The following is a 16351-nucleotide window of genomic DNA, read 5'->3' as shown; positions in this document are numbered from 1 at the left end:
ACCAAAGGCTACCAAACACAGATAAGTCAGTCTGTGCTATGATGGGTGGCTCAAAGGAATGCCTCTCCCCACTTCCCTCTCTTCCCAGCTATGCCACTCTTGCATTTATTTCAGCTGGAATAGCTCAGCCTCTCTTAGCATGTGCCACAGCCTTACGTGGTGGCAGGATGCAGGGTCTCTTACCAGATGGACTGGGTCTGTTACAGATTTCCTATGTGGTCTCAAGCAAGTCCCTGCAACATAACACTGCTGACTTTATCATAGAGCAATATTGGCTGGAAGAGATTTCTGAAGGTCATCAAGTCCAGCTCCCTGCTCAAGGCAGATCCAGCCTGATCAGGTTACTCAGGGTCTTGTCCAGTCTGCGGCAGCTAAACCTTGGAGGCACCTCTCTTTGTGGGTTTAAAATGGGAGTAAAGCTGCCCCTGCCCCTACCTTCTGGCAGCCTGTCGTATACATTGCTTAATGCATGGATCAGCCCTTGCCTTGCACCCAGCATATACAGGGTCATCTGAGGTTAATAACATTGGGAAAGGCCTGAATTGGATGGAATGTAAGAGCTTGACTGCTAATTATCCATTTGGCTTCGAAGGCCTGGACAGCCATGGGTCTACTAAAGCATAAACTACAGGACGACAGATACAAACACTTAAGCTCTGAAGACAAGGACTCTGACAAATAGCAAACCTGGCTATGGTCAAGGCATTTCCGTCTCATATATATGATGCTCAAAGCTTCAGAACTCATTCTGTGGATTTCTAACCTTAGAAAAGTAACTAAAGACACCTGGAAAAGAAAAATCACACCAGGGATACTACTTTGTCTCATCCTAAACACTGGATGGTCTAGGTCTAAAAACATCATTTCACATAGGTGAAACTTCCCCAGGGGAGAAATGGTCCTACGTGCTGGGAGCCTGACTGCAGGAGAAGCTGGGAGATGGCAGCCTGCAAGGGTGGTTGCAGAGCTCAGGACTGTGTGGAAGCACGAACGCCCAGCCGTGGTTTCTCCCCTAAATGCAGACACATGGGAAGCAAACTGCCTCCCACAGTCTAGGAGAGAAACCATATCCTTTCCAAAACAGTCCAGGACAGGTATAAAGCAGGATGAGGGTCTCTGGAAAAGAGCTGCTTGCTATACTGGCTCCAAAGAAACTATTTCATCCTGCAGCTGGACCATGCAGACGTATACTAACTTCCCACCATCGTGCCTTTCTTTCATTCATGCACCCACAGCTGTCACACGTACCTCTTCATATCCTCTTCAGGTGGGCTGTCTGCCTTGGACAGTGCTACACGCTGGCTCCTCACCTTCCCTGGACCAGGACTTCTCCAAGACGTACTCCTGCCGTGAGCTTCCCGTGCAGGTCATACTCATCCCACTGCTCTTCCCTGGGACTCCAATAACCAAGGCTTTCCAGAACCTTTCTTTTCATTCTGAAAATAGGGAATACAGTTCACGACATAAAGCCTGCAGTCAGTCCGTCAGTCAGGTCAGAAAGGGGAACTGCTTTCTGCTCTGCAAGACAAAGGGCAGGATTAAGGCCTGGGATACAACAGGCTTTCTGTTCTCATTGCTGATTGCTAGCTTGAGCTCTAAATATTCATGCTGGAAGGACTAAGCTCAGGCTAACTGCTGTGGATGGGGCTGTGCCCAACCCAGCCAACTCCTAAGAACAAGATCTTGGGCCCACAGCCAGTGTGTTTAGACCTCCATATTCCTACTTTCAGAAAGCACCACGGTTTGGGCCAAGGCAGCATCTGAGCTTGAATTTGCCTGTTAGCTGCAGAAGTGGAGTGCAAGAACAACCTGGTCTGAAGGCTGCAGCATGGATGAAGATACACAATCATCATCCCCATGTCACACAAGTGGTGGATAGGAGAGAGAAGGATCTCTGTTTTTCATTCTCCAGCTTCTCTCACACCACCCAACGGTTTCACCAGCAATATAGACACAAAGTTTGCTACTGTAGACCCTCAGGGCCAGTTCTGCTTAGAGAACTGAAATTCCCTCTCCATTAATTCCTGCATTGTGCATGTCTTTCACCAAAAATTCAGTCATCTCCCCTGGAAAAACAAAACAAGCCAACAACTTCCCCAGTCACGAGAAGATGAGCTCAAATGTGACTTTGAGTGGCTGCCCTGAGCCACTTGGAAACATCACACCCCCAGACGATAAAAGGCAATACCCAGGGGGAACATCACCCACCAGCAAGGTGGAATTTTCCAGCACCAGCTCAAAACAAAGCTTGAAAGCAAACAACAGGATGGAGAAGCCAAAATGAACAAAGGAAGAAAACACCGAATCCAATGTCAACATCAAAACCTAGCCAAATGGAAATCTCCAGACAGAAATATTGAAGTCAAGAGGGGAAGAAGCATGAACCAAAAGAGATTCAGGATTAAATTCTCAACTCAGAACAAAACAAAATTAGTTGAGAAACAAAACAAGAGACAAAATGAGACTCAAGCAATGCTACAGGAAGTTTCAAAAAAGAAGGGTTCTCACAAAAGAAATATTAAAAAATATTTATTTTTACAGAAACACTTACTTCTATAAAAATCAGTATTGCCTAACCAAAAAGACACTAAACTGATTCTGAAATCACATGTCCCCTCATGCCAGTGGTCAGGTCCCAAAAGTCACTTATTGATATGTTTCCAAACGGCATAATCTCTAAACCAATCTAAGGCTGGGTTTTTTTGCTGTCTGGGTTTTAAAGCTATAAACCATTGCGTTTGGGTTTGATTTCAACATTCTATCTGGAACATTCAGTTCATGTTTTCAGGTTTTCCTAAGCAAACACGAGGGTTAGAAACTTACTTTTTTAAAATGAGAGAATGGAGATTCTTATGCAGTACTTTCCTTCCAGCAGTTGCAATTTTAAGAAAAAAAAAATATATACAACTTCCCGAGACTGCTGACAAAACCATAAGGCTTGGTAACCACTGCAATATGCCATAAAAAGAATGCTGCCCATTTCCCCTCCACACATAAGTCTCTTATTTGTATAATTCAGTCTCTCTTCCAAAGAATTTACTGCAGTGTTTGCTGAACCAGATGAACTATTTGTAACTTTAAAGAATTTCCATTAAAGCATAACTTGGATGGCTCAACAAGCAAATTGATACTACACCTGTCACAGACAAACAAACAACATCTGTGCTTGTATGTGATCAAGACATTGTTTTATGGAGAAGCAGCGCTCCCAAGATGATCACAAATCCACATGGTGCCTGGAGTGCCAGATTTTATGTTCACATCTCAAAGTAAACTCAAAGAAGTGGAAAACCACAAGTAGACACCGAGCCCCTTGAAGATTTCTGAAGAGTCCTATGCTATGCTTGTTCTGGCAATTATATGAACTATGTAAGCCTTGTGAAAGTGTTGGAGCATGTAAATAAATGATGAAGCAAGTTCTCCCACTCTAGAAGAGCCCTGGCTCTTTTTTGCCTGTGGATATTTGCCCGCAGATGCACACTAGCATATGGAGATCTTCCAGTATGCATGCCCCCAAACTCATCCTAACTTTGGAAACATTTCCCCTGACCTGCACCAGGCTTACAGTTGCAGGAGCCTTGCTGCTTTGAAGCACCCTCACAGGTCAGACACCTTTCCAGTACGCTCATCCTCATCCAGGGTTTTAGTGCTGTGATGCAGTTGTGTTGCAGCTCTGTTGCAAAAGCAGGATTCCTCCAGGCTAAGAAGCTATTCTGATGATCACTGAAAACATACATTCCCTCGATACAAGTTTCTAGTGAGAATCTGGACAGCAAAAATGCTTCAGTCAAAACGCAACCTATTTCAGCTAAAAGTGGAACTCATTTCACAGCTGAGGCATTGGAGCCAATTCTCATTCATGCTAAAGATCCTTTATGCTGCTCAGGAGAAAGACCAGACACTTTGCATGGCACCAGCATTAATTCACAGCTTTTAAGACCCCTGCATGCTGGAGTGAGAATCAGGCTCTGCAGCCAGAGCAGGGAGCTCACCGGGAGGGAGTGTTCTGTGGATGAGATCTCTGTCTCTGAGGCGGCTGTTTGGTTCTGCTGGTTTCTTCTCAGCAAGATGGAGCTCACTGCGTATGTCACAGAGCACAAGCAGAGCTTCTGGCTCCCCTTAGCAATTCTGCCTAACCCAGCACTCCTAAGGACAAAACCAACGTCCCAGGGACCTCTTGCCATCTACCTGGAGTGGCTGCAGTTTCTAGTTGCAAACAGGGACATACATGACAGGTCTGTATTTAGGACTGCTACAAGCTTCTGTTTCTAGCTTGGGGCAATCTTATTTGATGTAATGCTACTGCCCAGTGCAGCCAGAGTTGGTTGTGACCAGAGAAAGGATAACTTTGCAGAACTGGCTTGTCTCCCCAGGCTAGAATAATGGTTCTGGACTGCTAACTCCAGCCAGGGTCAGAAGGAAGCCACGTTGGACTGAGAAGTGCTAGAGCTGTGTCCTTGTTTTCCTGGTGTAAAATTATTCTCCTGGTAACTGTCTGGATTTTGAGGAACTTCTTTCTCTTCCCTGGCACTGTGTGACTCAGTTTCCAACGGACACTGCACACAATCTTTGTGGATCTGTCACGGGAAAGATTCTAGGCCTAAGATGAGGTGACTTGCCAGGCAGGTCTCTGGAGGTGTGCTTCCACTCTCCTCTCTGTATACCACAGAACCTTTTGCTGAGGACATCCTTTCCTCTGGCAGATCAGCTGAGGGCATGGATGGAAGTTACACCTTTTTAACGCTGCTTTTGAAGAACCTCCAGGAAAGGCCATTAATTTCTTTCCCAAGTAACCTAGTCCACTGGTTTGCTGTCCTCACCCTTGTAAACATTTTTCTGATCCCAAATGCTGATGTTCCTTGCTATGATCTATGATGAATACAGCTTGTCTTCAGTGAGCAGGACAACACATTACTTTTCCACAGCTGACCTCACATATGTTTTGAGATTGCTATAACCTCTAAACCACTCTCTTCCTTAAATTAAGCAACCTTTGAGTTCCCTCCACCTTCCCCTGAAGATCATGCTTTCTATACTAACACAAGCTTTGACCTTTACCTATGGCCCCATTTCCCCTATCCTGTGACTGCATGTCAGCGCTCAGCATAATGAAACCTGCAGGGAACCTACCTCCCAAGACAACCTGCAAGGACTCCAAGCAAGAAGCAAGACGGGCAGTCAAAAACAAGCCTAGGTCTCCACTAGACCCTTTTCAGAGCACAATAAATTGCAATAAAAACTCCCACAAGACTGAGCTGTGGCACAATGTGCCACAGCAGGAAGCAGAGGGCCTTACAGTTCTGCATTGTCTTCCCCAGGAGAGCACCCTGGCTTTGAACAGGATTGCCTCTTGGCCATAGCTACAGCCAAGCGTGGCCCTCACTCATCATCTCCAGACCTCCAAGGAGGGGAAGGAGCCACTCTGGTCACAGTCGCACAGTTAATACCCACTGGTCTGAGGCTCTAGAGGTAAGAGCTGTTTTAAATATCGGGCTACTGCTGCTTTTTTGAGGTACGGACTTTAGGTACTGCTGGCAGATAGGTCCTTGGATGAAATGGCTCTAAAGCAGGACAAGAGAGAGTAGATCTGATGAGAAGTGACTGGTCTGAACTCTAGTGCCTTACGCTCCCCAACCCTCAGTTCCTTTGGGATTTGTGTCAGGTGCAGGGTACCACAAAAAAGGGGCGTCTAAACGAAAATGGAGAGGATTGAGCAAACTGAGAGAAGTTGCAAGGATGAGCCCTTCAGTCTCTGCTGGAGCCCAGAGCCGAGACTATTAGTCTGCAAATTCATCTCTGCCAAGATGCCATGGAGGTGGCCACAAAGGGAAGAACTGCTCCTTGGCTGACATCTCACAGGCTCCAGGTGAGCCAGGGCGTCCTCAGTCTCTCAGCAGTGGTAAGGGGCAGGGAGAATAGGCGCAGAAGGCAGGCAAGATACATCTGCCCTGAAAAAAAGGGAGTGCAGTCATTTTTCCAAACTCACTAACATTCAGGTTGCTCATCCAGGACTAATTTTTCAATTATCAGTTTCACATATTCAATGAACTAAACCAATTATTCATCTTTTCCTCCAAGTGTGGAAGACTTGTCTCCTCAGCAAAGCAGAAATGTGGGAGGATGGAGTATGTGTTTGTGAAAGTGCCAGGTATGAGCAGTGAAGGGAGCCAGGAAGGGAGGAGGGTGGATGGCAAAGGCCAGAATTACCTTGTCTGAGGGCGTTAACACTTCAACCTTGTAATTAAACAGCAAGAGTGATATCATTGGTGATTACAAACTCAAATTAGGACAAAACTAAACCTAACGCATGTGCCAACACTCTTTCTAGAAGTAAAGTAACAGATGCAAGCAGAAGTGCCACTTTCTTCTGTAGGACTACTAGCAGTGACCAGGCAGACCCTCTCAAGCCCTGCTATTCTATCAGCAAGGCTGCCCAAGAGGAAAACTGCGTTGCTGCCACCAGATTCCCACCCACACACTATGTTTTCTCTCATTAGCCAGCCTCAACATTCCCAGCCTCAATTATTCCCCCTTTCCTAATAAGTCTGCAATGAAGGGGCAAAACTCATCCAAGCACTAAAAGGCTAATACTTTTTTTAAAAGGCACAGCAAGCACCAGAGTCCAGCCCTTACTACAAGAGCTGGGATGTGGTGGAGACTGAGGGACTTTTTTGCCATGTTGGCCACTATTTCCTCACCCTTGGACTGGTGTGAAGGATGGGAGTTCCCTGGTGGCAAAACACACATTTGCAAAAATGCACTTTCAGTGGCCCCACTGCTTTTCCCTGCTCACATGGAAGGCACAGGAGCAAAACAGAAAATGAGTCCTGTGCTGGCCTCTCCTAGAGCGCTGAGAGCAGTCAGACCTAAACACTGGACAAGATGAATTTTAGTCCAGGGGGTGCCTGTTTCAAAGCCTGCCACAACCCCTAGCTCACAGCCTGCCTCTCACAACCCTGCAGCCCCTTCTCCAGCCCAGGCACATAAGCTGTGCTGGGACACACATTCACAGGCCAGGAGGTACCTGTGTTTGGTTTCATGACAACAGCAACAGAAACCAGTCAGATGAGTTTTCTAGGCACTGCTGTGGCTCCAGTCCAAAGAAAACAGGGGACGGCACTGCTCCAGGAATCCAAGATGCCAGTAAGAGAAGAGGAAAGATGATGGGCTGTCTCACGGGAAGCCAACAGCAAAATGAAAGGGAAGTGCGTGAAACTGGTCTGCTTGGAGAAACCAGCAGCTGTGTAACCTGCCAGCTGAAGGAAGAAACACCTCAATCCTCACCACCTAGGTTACACAAGACCCGCAAAACAGAAGCAAGACCCAGCTAAAAACCAAGAGAATTTGGGTGAGAAGGAGCTGGGACTGCCGTGATTTTCACAACACAGTAGGCCCCCACTTTCCTCTACCTGATTTTTGGCACTGCCTTCTTAGGGAAGTCAAGCACAAGTGTCCAATAGCCCTCAGACAGTTGGGGTCTCAGGGGATCTGGGAGAGCCAAACTGCCCCATCTCATACAGACAGCTCACGAGGCTTGCTCCTTAAGGCCCACCTTGACACCTGGTTCTCAGCTGTGTGCCACTGCTTCTCAGTGCTCAAAGATCAGCAGACCCACAATCTGGGCACATCTGGTCCCTCCAACAGACCTGGAAAAGAGAAACAGCAGTGACATACCACCAATCCTTTCTGGCATGTGCTCTGAGCCACAAGCCCCAGCACGAAGACGAAGATGCCCACGCAACCTCAGACACATGTTCCCACCTCCCAGCCCAGGGGCAAAAGCCCAGCTGCCCCTCCACAAGGTGTAGTGAACACTAGGAGTCTTCATGGGTTCAAGTGGCGACGAGTCAAAATCAGAAAGGATGAAATCCACAGAAGGTTATTCAAAACAGAGGCACAACGTCAAATTCAAGACGTTCCTGCCTGCATGCTGGAGGCTGGCAGACCATCTAGCTGATCTCCTGCTGCCAGTCACAGCCTTTGTCCTTCCCCAGGCATCTGCTGGCAGAAAGAGGTTTCTAGGCTAGACAGACCTCTGATCTGACCTAGGACAACTGTGATGGGAGTGGCGCTGTCACATCTCAGGCCCTAGCACAGCCTGTCCTTGGGCAGCTCCCTCTGCACCTCTGTAATGCTCCTTCCTGGACTAAGAGATCTCACCATGCTCCAGGAACAACCTAGAGCTGGCCAAGTCTGTCAGCTTAAGCCGCTCTGCAAGAGGTCATTGCAGCATCTGGGGAGAAACAAGAACATCAGGCAGGTAAGGAAAGCCGCAGAGGGGCTTAAAGCCACAGAACATTAAAAAAAAAAAGAGTTGGAAATGACTAGTTTGTGTTTGGCTGAGAAAGGGACGGCTCTCTGACAGACGTGCGGACAAATTCCTTTCATGCCACCAGATGGTGCCCTGCCTTCAGTCACCGGCAGGCAGCTGGCCCGGCAGGGGACAACGGCTCTCTGCTCCACCTGCATTTGATGGGCACTGTCCTCAGAACTGCAGAAAGAGGGAAGCACCAGCCTTGCTTTGCTCCAGGGCCTGGCCTCCCCAGTGGGGCTTCTCACAGCTGCAAGCTCACCTCCTCCCTGAAACGAGGTGAGGCTGACTTTGAATCTGAGATCGAGAGACCCAGGAACCAGGAGAGAAGGTAAATCGACTGCCTGCCCGGAGGCAAGGCCCCTGGAGAGGAAATGAAGGTCAGAAGTACCTTTTGGAGCACTGCATGAGCAAAGCATTTCTACGTTGGGAAAAAGACTTCTGTGACAGGGGATCTGACAGGGGAAGCACTGTCCAGGAGTTGTGTTTGCGTTACATTCAAGTCTTTTTGAACCAGCAGAAGTGTCAGAGCCCTAGGGAAGGATTGTAGGGTAGCCTGTACAAGGAAGAAGTTGCTCTGGCAGCCCAGATTCAACCCATACACCATCAACAGGCAACCCACAGTTCCTGGCCTCCTTCAGAAATGCAGGTGCAGTCACAGTCCTTGCCAGAACCCATGTACGGCTTGTTGGGTGACAACCCATCAAGAGACCTCAGCTGCGCTACTCAGGCAATGCAATGGCTCAGAAAGATGCCATCGGTTGCTGAAGACAGGAAGCGCACGGGCTCACCAAGCTGGTTCACCCCACCAGACCAGCTAGCCTTTCTCCTCCCAGTGTGCCAGAGGAGAGCCAGCACACCAAATGTGAGCCACCATCACAGATCCAGGTGCAGAACAGATCTAAAGGGTGGGAAGGGTCTGCTCCTCTCACACTGCCCTGTTTGTCAGCGAAGACTTCCCCACAGCCACCTCACTGGACAAGGCTGGCCACAACAGGAACATATAGCTCACCTTGGCCCAGCTATGAGCCCAGGTGGCTAGCAGACCTATAGCTACCAAGCCACTTTTGACTCCATTCTTGATCTACGCATAAAGACCACATCCTACAGGCTGATGGCACCCACAAGACAGATAGGAGAGAGGTCAGGGATACCGTCAGAGGTTCCCACCCATGGCTGTGTGCTCTCTGCCTGCACACTTCCAAGAAACACAGACCCTCCTCTTCCCCAGTTTGTCTCTCTGCAGCATCCTCCTACTCCTCCACCTCACCTCACACAGTCCAAGTGGCAGAAGCGGTAGGACTGTTTTCTACCTATGTGTGAGGCAGGTTCATCAGGAAAGCAACACCCTTTTTAGACTACCTGATATATCGGAAGGCAAAAAAGTAAGCAAGCGCAACCTGGTGCCCTTGCTCTCCCTAGCACCCGCCCATAACACCACTGGCGCAGCCAGTTCTCATAGCTCTTAGACCCATCCAGTCCCGGGCTGCGGGCAGATCTGTCCTGCTGCCCACCCCAGTTATACTCCACAGGCTTCTCACCACTGTTACAGCAGCCAGGGCTGTCCTTTGGAAAGGAGCGCTCACCTCTCCGTACCTGCCTCTGCAACTCAGGACTCCAGTAACCACCCGAAACTCTTGGAGCACCCACCTTCCTACACCACCACATTCCCAGAATTCACATGCATGGCTACTTCATTATCTTTGGAAAGTTTTGAAGGGTCTTTCACTACTCTTTAACAAATCTTCCCAGCTATAAGGCTGCTGTTAATGAGCATCCATCATGCTGACTAATACGGCCCTGTTGCTTCCCTTTTCATTACCCTGTGTGTTTCTTTATCTTATGGCTAGACAATAAGCAGATTAGGGTGGGGATTTTCCAGTCTATGCCGGTACAGCACCTTGCACAGTCAGTAATACAATGTGGTAGGGCTAATTCACATGCTGTCTAATCTCACCCTCAGAAGCCCTCCTTATAATGAACTCCCAATTTCAACCACCCCAGTAACAAAAGCCAAGCTCCCCCCCCCATTCCTGAGAGCTAAACTTAGACAGGTTCAACAGGTGGTCACAGCCCCAAACACAAACAGGCCTGCAGTTCCGCAGCCAGGAGAAAGAGCCATCTTGCAGAAGCAACGCACCCCCAAAAGGTTTCTTCATTATTCTGATGCAGCTAAGTGCAAACCCTATCATAAAAAAACAACCTGCAACAACAACCTTCTGTCTGGGTCACCGTGTGAGAGCCGTGGGGGTTAGTTTAGTCAGGAAATAAAACCTTATTAATGGCACTGCAGATATATCTCAGCAGCAACCACCTCCACCCCTGGAATAAAGCCCACATAAGCCACAAGTGCTTATTCTCCAAGAAATCCATGCAGCCATGCCTCATTTCATACAGCAGCATTATCATCTTGCATGCGCAGAGATGGCCTAAAGGTTAGGGTGTTGCCCTGTAAAGACAGCAAAGACTTCATCAGACTTACCACAGATTTCCTGCCTGAGGCTGGGAGAGGCAGGCAGCCTCTCTCGGCTCAGCCCTCCCCCTCTATAAAAGGGGTTGCACACACAGCCCAGCCTCACAGCAGAAGCTCAGGAGCCTCCCCACACTAAACGCTGCAAAGCATTCGGGTAATACCGCCAGAGATACTGCTTAAAGCTTTACGCACTGGTTAAGAGGAGTTCAAGGCCTCAGTGTTCTCAACATGAGCCTCCCTTCTCAGACTGACAGGGATTGAAGGTCCAATTCGTATGTAAGCAGAGAAATCAACACATTACTCCAAGTTTTGTTCATTGCTTATTTTGAGGATTTAAGCAAAAGTTGAGCAGCGCTTAGTCCTAAAGCTGATTCTAGGGCAGGATGTGTTTCATTTTCATCATACAAAGTACTTCAAAGGTGCTTTAACATCAACAAAAGCGAAGGGGAGAAGAAAAAAGGGGGAAAAAAAAAAAAAAAACAACTCAAACAAAACCCAAGCCAGGGAGGACAGCAGCTTAATGTCATTCTTGCATATTTACATTAACGTAGGGCTGTTCCATTCCTGAGCTGCCACTTTGTGTTACTTCCTCCTTCCATCCTAGTGGTGAAAATGCCCCAGGGGTAACGAAGCATTGGGCTACCTGCCCCATCACACTAAATCCAGAATGGTTCTGATGAAGCTGATAAAATCAGTCCGGTTTTACAGCAGCAAGCAGGGTCAGATTTTGGTCCAGTTGTTCAGAGCCTGCTGAATTTTTACTGTACAGAAATTAAAAGGACTGCAACCTGCAGCAATGGTGGAAGTTGACAGCAAATTAAAAAGAATATGAGTTCTGGCATTCATCCTTAGTAATTCAGAACAGCATTTTCATTACTGTAAAAACAGCACATGTTTATAAGTAACATCCAGCTCCAATGTCCACGAAAACTCAAATTGTATTATAGAAAAGGCAGTGCCAACATTAACACTCCATAAATGGGAAACAAAGGTAAGGGGGGAAACCATCTTGCCCAGCCTCACCCCAACTGGCTGGGGCAGGCGTTTGGACCAGACTGGGGCTCCCGGTTCCTGCATGCTGCCTGCTGTGCCACACCATCTCCTCGGAAAAGGAATGGAGCATCACAGCAGTTTCTGGAAATTGCTTTTAGGTTCTCCTCCTCCCCCAAAATTTCCTTTTAAATTTTTGCTCCAGTGCATCTACAAGGCAGAACGTTTCAGCAATGCACAGCAATGGGCTTCTCATGGCTTTTGTTTCTGCCGGTGAAACAGCTATGACTGTAAGGTTTACAGAGACTTTCTGTTCCTGTCTAAAATTATCTTTGCTGAGCCTTGTGATGCCAAGAGCACAGAGCCAATATTCCAGAAGCCCTGGGAAAAACGGACTACATTTCAGGCACACTCAGCTAGTGCGGTTACAGTAGCATCCATCAGCCACACCAAAGCTCAGGGCCACCACCATGTCAGGCCTTGCACAAGGGGACACCCACCCATTTCTTTGCTGTGTGAGACAGCACATAACGTCAGGGCCTGATCCTGCCATCTGGGTACTCTGTGGTTGTGGGGTGGTTGTCCAGCCAAAGAGAAGTCTCTGTGATCCCTGCTCAAACTGTGAGATTAGGGCGAAAGGATATGAAAAGACAGCAGGTGGATGCAGACAGATGGGGAATGCCGAGGCTAACAGGGAGACAACAGCAATTAGCATAAGCAGCAGCAGTCTCAGCTCACCAGCTGCTTTGCTGATTGTCTGCCTCCCTGATTTCAAACAGCAAAAAAGCCATTTGCCTACGAGGAGCATAGTCAGTAGCTAAAACTGCCCCTCAGAACTGAAAACATCAGGGAAAAAAAAAACGATTTCCATGGTACAAAAGCAAGGCTTGCAGGGCTGCCATGTAGGAGTTTGCCTAAGTAAGGCATGGAGCAGGCAGCTCAAAACAGCTACCAAATACTTCAGAGCGAAAGGCTAAAAAAGGAAAGTTTTAGAGGAGGAAATGAGTCAGTAACTTGCAGGACGGGAGGGGGAGTTCAAATAGCTGAGGCATATAAAGTAAGCAAGTAGTCACCATCTCAAATGCTAGAGAGTCGGTGCGATGGATGTATTGATCTTTGGTTTCTGTTGATGCAGGGTCTTGTTACCGGGTGGGAGTTCATGGATGACTTTTTATATTGACCATGCTGGGTTCTGAAGTGGTCTGTCACTGGATGGAAGCTGCTCAGCTGCAGTTCACACTGGTGCTTCAGACTGAAGCCAAAGCAGGTCACCACCAGCTACAGGATTGCTGAAATTTCTTGGGCTTCCCCGTGGCTGGGGAATGGATTGGGGTGGGGTGGGGTGTCAGCTTAACTGCAAATGCCATTTGCCTTAAGAGAGGGAGGGGAATTCACCTTTCGAGGTGGTTCATCCAAACATCCAGCTTGAGCTTTCAGCCTCATTTATAGCACTAATGCTAGGAAAAAGGACAAAGCTTACTCAGTGCTGAAAAGCAGCAAAGCTAGTAAAAAACCCTCCATCTCCACAATGCTGTATCAATCCACAGCGTTGATTTCTTTCTTTGTTAACAGCCTCGTATTGCACTGAAACCCTGGGGCAAAGGGGTAAGTCTCACTCTGATAAGCCTTTAACTTGCTCACTCATACACCACCACAGCAGCTGGCCGTAACAGGGTGTGCATGAGCAGAGCAGTAAGCCATGAGAGAGCTAGCGTCAGCATGGCAATAAACCACACTACTTCCTCACCTCTGCCCCAGGTCCCCCTCCCATCAACAGGGCAGGACTGGGCAAAGGGAGCTCATAAAAAGCAGCAACAAAATTTCCTTCCACCCTCCCCAAAACAGGGAGCTTCCCCTTGGTTCAGGCATCAAGGCTACAGAGCTGCCACAGGAGCACCCTGCTTCAAGCAGAGGGGAACACACAGCGCTGCAAATGGCTAGGGTGATGCTTAAGGTCACAGGCACATGAGGAGTGGGGCTGTCGAGCCAGAGAGCAGCGCAGGACTGGAAAAACAGACTCACTTTCCCCTACGCAAGCAGCAGCACAGGATTTACATACAGTAGGGGTCCCCAAACCATGACATACATACTGCTAATCACTGGCAGGCAGCTCCCAGTGCCCGTGCTGGTACAGCACAGAGTCTGTGGAGCCCTATGCTACGCAGACTGGTACTACCATGAGCCATGCACTTGTCAATGCATTTTGGTGCACAGTTCCTGTGTCTAGCTTCCTCAAAGCACCACAGCCGCTGTGTTTATGCCTCACCGGGCTATGCTGGTTTGTTTTTTGGGGAATTAAACCTTTCAAAAAGCCGTCATGGTTCTTGCTAAATGCCCTTCCCAGAGCAAGCGCATCTTTCCTATGAGGCAGAAACAAGTGAGAGAGATCTCCCTTACTCTGCTGGTGAAGGAGTCCCTGTCCTTGCTGAGGTTCCTTTAACTAGCTAGATACCTTCTCAACCCACTGCAGTGTTCCGAAAAATGCAATGAGACCTCTTGAAACAGACTGATCCAACAGGCCAGTTCCAACCAATTTTCCCTTCTAAGTATACAACATGAAACAGCCCCAGCCCTGTTCTCATGGCCTTACATCGTCCCTTCCCCTCCTCCCCAGGATGTCTCACTTCTGTACCCCTCTTTCATAGTGCAACTGATCTACGAAGAACAAGCTTGTAACAATAATAGACAAATTACCCACATCAATTAAGACTAAAAGGCACGGCTGCCCAAGCTCTCTGTTATGTGCCACCAGAGATGCAGCTCTGCTACAGCACTGTGCAGGGAGGTCCCTGTAACCAAACAGTGCCCGCCTTGATTTTCTCTCTCAGCCATGCAGCATGCGCTGCCAGCAGGCTAACAGTCACAGCAGAAAGACAGGACCAGAACAAGTTGTCCAGAGAAATGTATTTGTAGGACTGAAGTTCCACTATTACACACGCATTTTATCTGACTTGATTTAGAACTGTATGTTTAAAAAACAAAAAACAAACACTAAACGTGTCCCTACTCAATTCTTGTTACTACTTCCAAAGTAAGTTAAGACCCTGGTCCAAATTTAAGCATTCCTTGATTAAATAAATCAAAAAAGAGCCTAGGAAAGAACAACGTACCCACCCCAAGTTAAGTTTAAGTTGTACTGCTAGGTCTCTTGCTAGTTTCACGATTTGGTGAAAACTGGTACAAATGCTCTCGCAAAAGGGACCCCTGGCCAGGGTAAGCCACCCAACACAAGAGCCTAATGCAACAGGAATGCTTTTCCAATACATGCATCTTCAATATGAATTTCAGCAACTTCTATCTAACGTGAACAGTTGTGACAGCATTTAGAGAGGGCATCTACTGGGGTATGCTGCAGGGGCAGGGAATGAAGGGGGGAAGTAACACTCTCAATTAGAACAGCAATATGGGTGAAAACTGATATACAGCTCACACCTTTTATGTTGAAGCTTCATGGTAGCTGTAACCTGGTACGAAGTATTGCTGCCTTAGACCACAGCCCTGAAAACATGCAACCGAGTCTTTTTTGTTTTCTGCTTACAAGCAGGCAGTCATTAAATAAGCTCGATACTGGGGGCTTTTTGCTCATCAGTTCACGCCAGGAACATCACTGCAGTCCAATAATGAAACCTAACTGTCTATACATCTTTTAACACTAGCAGGTGCCTCTGTAATCTGATTACAGAAAGCCCGAGCTTTACTGCCCAGAAACGTTAAGGAAGTAATATTTTCGTAGCGTTTCGAGTGAGCAGCGCTGCCATGAACACGGAACAGCGGCTTCTCCAACCCGCCGCTCTTAACAGCAACAGCGTTTTCTCAGCGCTCAGCTTTGTGCCGGGGACAAACCGCTCATTGTTTGAGCCACCTGAGACCGGCGGCCGCGCCCCACGCGGGGCCGGGGCCGGGGCCGGGGCCGGGGCCGGGGCCGTGCAGCGAGGCGCAGGGTTTCCTGCAGCAGGCAGCGAGCGCGGCCGGCCCGGGCCAATCAGGAGTGCCTGGCTGAGATCGCACCAAACTAGGTATGAAAAAAAAAAGTAAGAAAAAAAAAAACCCGAAAGCAAAGCCCCGCACTTCCTCCTCGCCATCTCCTCAGGCCGCCTCCTCCCCAGGCTTCCCTTCCTGCTCGGCCCAGCGCCATAGCCGCCCTGCAGCTGTCCCCTTAGCTGCCCCCCGGCTCCCCGAGGACTGCTCGGCCCCGTTCGCCTCCCTCCCAGCACTCCAAGTCCGCGTTTTGCTCCCCCACGCCCAGCGCCTTTCCCTCACGGCCCCACGGCTCTCCCCTCAGCGCCTCCGCTGCACACCTTGGGGCAGGTAATCCCGCCCCACCGCGCGGAAAACACGTCGCCATTGGCCGGCCGGCAGGTGACTGCCCGTCAATCAGCCGGCAGCCCCCCCTGTGACTGGGCAACCTACCCCCATCAGCCAGGTGGGGAAGGGGTGTGGGGGGGAGCTCCCCCCCACCCCTGTGCAGGCAAAAAGGCGCATGCGCACGGAGCCGGGTGGGGCGTACGGGTGTGGGGCGTTGCCACGCGGGGCTCCCACCATAGCAACCGCTTCCTCCTCCGGGCACGGCGGCCGTG

At 48.9% G+C, this 16351-nt stretch overlaps 1 long non-coding RNA gene across 2 annotated transcripts in view; it reads right to left on the bottom strand.

Annotated features, from left to right (window-relative positions):
* The window catches only part of LOC119156282, a 33943-nt gene extending 17636 nt beyond the window's left edge, over nucleotides 1-16307 (bottom strand). Inside the window, exons 1-3 of one of the 2 annotated variants that reach the window (XR_005107046.1) lie at nucleotides 16185-16307; nucleotides 7553-7646; nucleotides 1249-1436 (exon numbers count right to left, since the gene is read on the bottom strand). This is a non-coding gene — a long non-coding RNA (uncharacterized LOC119156282). The other variant, XR_005107047.1, reaches the window with a different exon arrangement.
* Between the last annotated feature and the right edge of the window lie 44 nt (nucleotides 16308-16351).

This window comes from Falco rusticolus, chromosome 12, assembly GCF_015220075.1.
Source record: "Falco rusticolus isolate bFalRus1 chromosome 12, bFalRus1.pri, whole genome shotgun sequence".
In the NCBI taxonomy this organism is placed as follows: Eukaryota; Metazoa; Chordata; class Aves; order Falconiformes; family Falconidae; genus Falco; species Falco rusticolus.
The sequence above is the reverse complement of the archived record's forward strand: the minus strand, read 5'-3'. Positions and strand labels throughout refer to the sequence as shown.